This window comes from Ctenocephalides felis, unplaced genomic scaffold, assembly GCF_003426905.1.
Source record: "Ctenocephalides felis isolate EL2017-DRISC unplaced genomic scaffold, ASM342690v1 CF-g0.4_SCAFFOLD_01170, whole genome shotgun sequence".
NCBI classification, from domain to species: domain Eukaryota; kingdom Metazoa; phylum Arthropoda; class Insecta; order Siphonaptera; family Pulicidae; genus Ctenocephalides; species Ctenocephalides felis.
In genome coordinates this window covers 7,105,795-7,114,001 of record NW_020537324.1, presented here as the reverse complement: position 1 = coordinate 7,114,001, position 8,207 = coordinate 7,105,795, and the positions used below count along the sequence as shown (strand labels likewise).

Here is an 8,207-nt window from a genome sequence, read left to right as displayed (position 1 = left end):
TTAACAAATAATTATTTTGACTTTTTTTGTACTAGAGTCCGACTCAACAAGATGTTCTCATGCCTTGAAGAAACGCCTAGAACAAACATCTGTGCCCGAATTTCCTAGACATAGATTGCGAATGCTAAGCAAATTAGCCGATGGAGCATTTGGCACTGTAAGTATCAATTTATTTATACATATCCTTAAACAAATCTTTTACGCAATTAAAACACCAAATACATCCTAGAACGTTGACAAGACGTAGTTCAATATAATTTATGTCATTAGGTGTATATTGCGGAAGCAGATGGAATTCCAGAATACGGTTCCCAAACATCCTTGGGCAAACGACTGGTTGCTGTTAAATTCTTACTTCAAGATGCTTCGGAGAAAGAAAAGTAAGTAATAGGATGTACATATTTTAATCAAATACAGTGCAACAATCAACTTAAACGCATTTAAAAAATGCGTATTTTTGCTGAATTTATTACTAAACATGTTTCACAGCGCAGCTATCAATCTTCACCTCGGGTCGTTTACATAAAATGTAATTTAATATCTCAAAAAGCATGCATTTTATGGTCCGTTGCCGATACGAGCAAAATAACGCGTATTATCCATTCTCCGAAATCCTGTCACGCGGGTGTGTGTTCACTTTTTTTTAACCGGACATAAAAATCGTCAATAACCACACCGCGTCGCCGTAAAGTAGCGAATGTTAGAGAGAACGCTAAAATATTGAATTATTCCTCGGCCTAATGGACGAGCCTTCGAATTCGCACAAAACGTATTGCGTGTCTAGACGGCATCATAATTTCATATGTAATCACTGGCCGTGGCTAAATAATATACCGTGGAGCCTTTGCTGTTTCAAATCTCGGGTAATCTCTTAATGGCGGTTGCATAACGCGCCCGCCCCGCGAAGGAGGGAGAAGGGTCTCACGGTCGGTGCGCACCCCGGTGTTGCAAAAAATCTTAATTGCACGGGTAGAAAGCTCGCTCACTTTCTCTTCGTCCGAAAACGATAATGTATTAAAAACAAAACGGGTGCCCGTTGATTTTAATTTGATTGAAACGCTTTCTGGTGGGGACATGTATTTACAATTCCATATCAATTTATAAAATTAATATTTTTCTGTAGAAGAACATAAAAGCCTAAAGTGATTCATGAATATCAACGTACTACGACTATACTTACAATATGCCCAATGGTAAAACTAGCAAATCAATTTCTAATATAGTCCAACCTCAACTATAAATAATACTATTTTTCGGTTAAATGCATTATTCAAGTAATAAATTTTTTCAACTTCTCGTAGGGTAGGTCACTGCTATCGTACGAAAATCGGAAATGAAAATTTTTGCATATCTTTACGTTCTTGAGGTTACTGAATATTTCAAATTTTCTGAAATAGCATTTTTTCAATTTTTAAATATTTCAAAAGTTCTGAAAATTTTCAAAAATGTTGGATTTCTAAATTCTCAAAATAAATCTAATTCTATCCTGAGCTTTTAAAAATTTCGCTTTATCTAAGCCTATCCATTTCAAACATTTGAAACAAAACAAACTTATTAAATCCACCAAATTAGGTTCGTTAAGACTCTCATAACTTATTAAAGCATACTCTTTCCATCATATTATGACTTTTCTTTTTATCTTGTATTATAATCCGGCTTTTTTCCCATTCCACAAATGTGCAGTCATTTCTCTTTCGGCTAATAGTAGTTTATGAATAATAATTTACTCTAAACACGATACACAACGTATAGAAAACGCCAACTTGCGTTTTTCCTTGATGGATTGAATGAATATGAAAATGTTAAGGCGGAAAATACACAAGAAAACTGACTATGTGTTTATACTAGATAAACATAATTAAAATATTTTTTTCCTGATAACTGTTTGTGATAATAAATATCATTCGTAATGTAGGGACCCATTTTGTGTGTTTGTATTTGATTTAGTAGTACATGAGAGGTTATTGCGACCGTAATGTAATTATTTAATCACAGTCATTAGAGTTTCCAGACCAACCAGACTATTTACTTATTACCAAACCCGATATCGTAATAGCTAAATGTGTATTACTATCTATTAAACATATAATGATTTTAATTACACGAGTGATAAAATATATAATACAGCTTGTAAATAGCAAAATAAATTTGCTGTTTTATTTACTTAGTTATCGGTAGCATCCACATAATGCTAATAATATATATTTAATATTCATGGGCATAATACAGAATTCTAGTTGAATAAATAGATTAGGTATTGTACATAATAGTCATTCTTTATAATTAAATATTACATTTGATCGTACATGATTCTATCATGATTTTGTAAGTATCGAAAATGATTTTGAATCCCAATAAAATTTATTGATCGTCGATTTTTTCATCTGTCCATAAAGCAAGCATATAGTGTCTGTTTCGCACCAGAAGTGTTAGATATATATTCCTTCGTATTCAATATTCAATAATTCATACAGTGCATGGTGTCAGACCAATTCACATAGCAGAACATTTTTCGATGAAAAACAAGAAAAATTTTATGCGGGAACACGTATCCAGCATTAAGTATTTTATCCGTCCCCGTTGTTACAGAATGTCGCGACCTCTCATTCGGGAAAAGAGAAATGTTGAAAGAGAAAAATTAATAGATTTATAAGGATGGAATATATTCAACGTCTATGGAAATGGAATTATATCAGTGAAAAATGTGTAAGTTAGAGAAAATGAATTCAAGTGACACACTGCCGTTGTTGGGGATTGATTTTAAATATGAATTTTGAGAATTCAAGTTCATTTTTAACTACTTAATATCATATGAGTAAGTCTTTTAAGGCGATACACCAAATGAAAGACAAGATTTTAAAATTAATCTTTGATTATTAAAACATTCGACATAAGATTTTATATGCTTCTATTTTGCGCAATGTGCTTGCCCAAGCTAATTTATGACTTTGATAAAAATATAGCACCTACACACTAATATGATTAATATCACACATAATAATGTAGTTTTCATAAAAAATAGTTATTACAAATTTAATGTTTTTCGCGAGTCTACAAGTTCATTCCGACTGCTAAGAGCTTTTAGTTGCCACTCGAAACGCCCTGCTACACATGAAGAGAGCTTTTTTTTTTTATTACAAGTGCAATTTCTTCGAAGAATTTCTTTTGTCTAATTACTGTAAGAAAGTAGTAACAATTTCGAAAATAAATCACGAACAAAATATTGATATTTATATAACGTATCGATAAATTACCGAGCCGTGAGTCTTTTTCTTCCACACGCGCAAATAGCCGGGACGTGCCCGACCGTCGAGTTGTTTTTAGCGCAGAGGCACAGGCTTTATATTTCGTTTTTAAAATAATTGGCCGTCTATTTCATGGATAAATTGTGAAGTGGAATTGATTGCAAGCGAGAATCGATTTTATTTCTCCACGTACCAACATTTTGTATTCAGCTCTCATAACGCTAATAATATTTTCAATGAAGCCCTTTTCAAAGAGCACTCCATATCGCACATATAATAGTATTATTAAATTACATAATATGTGCACCGTAGACGTCGTTATTGGACCGATGGAAATATTTTACTTTTTAGAGAAACTGGAAAGTAGAAAAAAATAATAGCAATTCGCGATTTTCTATGAAAAGCACACAGAACCAATAGCGGAGCAAGGGATTCCGAAGGAAGCAATCAAATTGATATAAAGATGAAAATTTCTGTAATATTATATATATATATATATATATATATACTGTAAGGGGTATCTACCCATTCGTAGTAATTACAGATAAAAATATAAACCACTATAACGGTCAGAATACAAACTACGCAGAATGTAGTGAATCATACATGGTGGCAGCGGTGGGGTGTCAATGACAACAAATATTTATATATATTGGAACTTTTATTGATCAATTATCAGAACGCAAAGTTGCTATGTAGTACAAAAGTGATGTGCCTAATTATCTTAAGAGCATGTACATTGTAGTGTAAATCTGTCTTTTTCTTTCGCTCACTTAATGTTTCACATCAAACACCCAATAAACCAACTTTCCTCTTAATTAGAAAAATAATTGTATCTAAGAAAGTATTTAAAACAAACCGATAAATACGATTAAATTGCCCATAAAAACCTTTCGCTGTAACAAAAATTCGACCCCGTCCCTGCGAAATTTCAATTACACGGCCATCAAATGCAAGGAAATCATTAATCAGAAAAACGGAAAAAAATTGTGCACCGTCTGTCGTGATTTCCCTCATACAATGACGAATTTTCTGCAGTTAAGAGAAGAGTCTGGCTTTTTTTGAAGGCAAAAACGTCATGTTTGGTGGATTTTTCCCCTTTTTTCAACGATCAGCCACCAGTAAATATTTCACTCCCGATTCCGCAAAATATAGACGTTGATGTATGATGAAATAAACGTAATTCTTAATAAATCATGTAGGTAATTCACAAATAAAAACAGACAGTTTGATTAAAATAAGTTATCAATGTTCAATTTAATTGGTAAGAATTAAATTAAACATTGATTAAATTAAAGTAAGAACATTTTTACCACATATTTCAAGGCTAAGATTTTATTTTAATTCAAATAAATTGTTAATGTATAGCAAATAAAATTTGAATTTTGATTATATATATATATATATATATATAATATACGGAACCGGACATCTCATGACATCGCAGAAATATGGGAAAATCAATGTACTTTTACGAGGAAAATTGTCAGTGAAAATTTATGACCGAGTACGATATGTGTTTAATGGTCTTATACAAGGTTTATTTCTGACCGAGTGGAGATTTTTTTCTCTTTAGATATATTGATTTATATATAAGAGCAAGTTTCTTGAACTTGTCATCGTACATAATAGGACATAAATAATCGGAATGGAAATATCATTGTGCGTTTGATAAAGTATTGTTTTGTTCATGCTTTTTTATTAACTGGATAATCTTGGTTAAGTCTGATTTAAAAAAGTACAATAATTATTATGGCTCTCATATCAATAACTGACTCATATCAGAAATATTCAAAGCTTGAAAAATATCAATGTTATAAACATTCATTTTTTGCTCTGATCTTCTAAATTGATCATTTTGTGAAGATGCATTTTATTATTAACTACGTTGCCTATTGTTTGTATATTACAAGTTCCTATTTCTTCTTTCCAGAGCCGATTTCCACCGGGATGTCCGCATCTTAGGAGCCTTGGAAGACCCTCACATCGCTCGTGTTTTAGGAGCCTGCTGGGATGAGCCTTTGGCCGTCGTTTTAGAATATTTAGAACTTGGTGATCTTAGAGCATTCTTGTTAGCTTCCACTGGTCCAGGAGCATTAGAAGGACCTCCTGCTCATTTGGCATCTGGTCAGGTGTTGACACCACACCATCTGCTGCATATGGCAGCACAAATCGCTGCTGGGATGAGATATTTGGAGAGCCTCAATTTGTGCACAGGGATTTGGCAACAAGGTAAGGATAATTGATAATTGATAATAAAGAATTTACGCAGTTGTATAATATTTTTGGCAGTGTTTCCAATCAGGGCAACACTAAAATATTTGTATTACACCTTTCTATTATTAATTTGAGTCTTTTCCTTTTTTTCAGAAATTGTCTCGTCGGAAAAGGTTACCAGATCAAAATCTCTGACTTCGGCACGGACAACGAACTGTATGCCGGCGACTACTACAAAGTGGACGGATCAATGCCCTTACCGATCAGATGGATCGCCTGGGAATCTGTCTTTTTAGGCCGATACACAACCAAAAGTGACGTCTGGTCATTTGCTGTCACACTGTCCGAAATCCTGAACTTAGCAAGACGACAGCCTTATGAAGGATTTACAGATCCACAAGTCGTGGAGAATTTGTCCCACATGGACAGAGATGATGGACAATTCGTGTTCATTCCGAAACCGATGAATGCGAGTAAAGATATTTATGATTTGATGTTGGAATGTTGGCGAAGGAGCGATTGTGAAAGCCTAGTTTTAGGGAAATTCACTTGTTTTTGCAGAGGATGCTCTTAGGATTCAGTACACCAGTTTCGTGAAACGGATAATTGCAATCGATAAAATAAATGATTTACAGTCGCTTTGTTTATAAAGCAAAGTATAACAGTTTTAAATGTATAAGCACATTATTGAAAGTAAATTTAAAATCAATAAACAACGCTTATATTTTTATTTCATTTTAAAATTCCGTGTGAATTGAAGAAGTATTAATATTCGACATAGAGTATAAATCATGTTTTAGATAATAACTTGTAAAATGAAATAATGAACGACTAGAAATCTATCATATTTTGAAATTCTAATAATTTTTGCATTTTATTAATAGCTTTACGAGCGTTGCCTAACTTTAAATTATATAAAATACGGCACTAAAAATAAAACTATATGAAAAACCAATATTTATAAATAATAACACAAGAATGGGAACAATAAGTAACATGAAATTAATTTTGAAAATTTAATATTTTATACACGACGATTTAGAACTCGTGAGTTATTTGTAAGTAAAAAATGTAATAATCGATAATGTAATTGTACGTTTTGTAAATATTATACAGGGTGTATTATATATCTCTTATAAGAACTGTGTTAGCGTATGTAGCTAGATTTATAGATATTTAACAATAATTAATATATAATGAATGTTAAGGATTAGAGACCGAGATTTAACCGCAAGAAATCAATAGAAAATGAATATAAAATATAATATACAGTATATTTATCAATATTATTTAAACATAATGCTTCTACAATAAAGCAACAAATATCTATGCAATACAAATACTATCAAATTTATAATTTTATCTATGACCGATCAATATTATGATATAGTATAAAAAAATCGATAATCAAACATTAGAAATTACACACTAGGGTAAACGCATTTTTATTATTATTTACATTGTTATTAGATATTAGTTTTAACTATAAAATGTGATACGTAAGAGCACTTTCGTTTATTTAAATCTTAAAATTTTAAATCAAAAATATTTATTAACCAATTATCACAAAGGCAAAATTATTGTAAGCTGCAAAATTAAGAAGCTGAGAACTTGCATTATGAGTTGTAAAATTTATACCTAAGGATAATAATGTATATATAATTATTAATATAATAGAAATATTTTATATCATAAATAAATGAACCCCCAATAAATTATTATGTACCTACTTTTTGATTATCATGTTAGACCTAAGTTCATGCTAGGCCTTCGCAAATTATAAAAAATACAATTTTGGTTATATAAAGTAAAAAGAAATATCTGGCCTAAAGATATCGGCGTTATATTATATTCAACACACAATTTAAAAGAAAAATATCAGCAAAAAATAAAATATTAGGTAAATTTTTAGTAAGGACAATAAAGAATAATATATTGTTTCTAAAGCATTTCACCTAATATTTTGTTTATGGCAATAAAATTACGAGAGAAATATGCAAATATATGAATCAGAAGAGCGTTTCTATTTGATGTGTATTTAATTTTGAAGAATATGCTTTGCATACAATACTTTCTAGAAATACTTGTCTGATTTATACGCTAATTTCGAAGATAAATTTTTGAATATAATATAGCCTAAAACTAATTATGAAATAAAGTTAATGTATATAAAATATTTTATAGTTCACTAGTCACGTTTAAACTATAAAAAACTGATTTTTTGATATGGATAATAATGTTGAGCCTTATTTTGTACAACGATTGCAAGCAAAATCAACGTACATTTTAATTTTATAATTCAAAGTACTTGTATAAACACGACTGATTAAATTAACATAAAATTTTCCATATCATAATCTCTGTTAAACTTATTGATATGACACTTTTTGCAAAAGATGAATCACGTAAAAAACACACTGGTTTCCTTACACGACATTGTAAATTAAATAGATCTTCACTATTTATAAACAATAATAATTCTATATCACGTAATAAGAGCTAAAATCATTTTTATATATAGAAAAGGAAGCACTCAGTCTAACAATAATCTATATAAAATAATAGCATTTAAAAAAACACATTTTAATTTCAATTGAATTCTGTTCTATTTTAATAAAGTATGGTATACCAGTTAGTATGTATGTTACATGCGTGTGTTAATAAAAAAATAGCTAAGCAATTCTTATACGACATATCAAAGATCTTAGTTTTACTTCAGTTTTTTCCATGAAAACAAAAATTGTT

General features: G+C 30.6%; 1 pseudogene; it reads left to right on the top strand.

Annotated features, from left to right (window-relative positions):
* The window catches only part of LOC113366104, an 8,071-nt pseudogene extending 2,012 nt beyond the window's left edge, over positions 1-6,059 (top strand).
* The last annotated feature ends 2,148 nt before the right edge of the window (positions 6,060-8,207 follow it).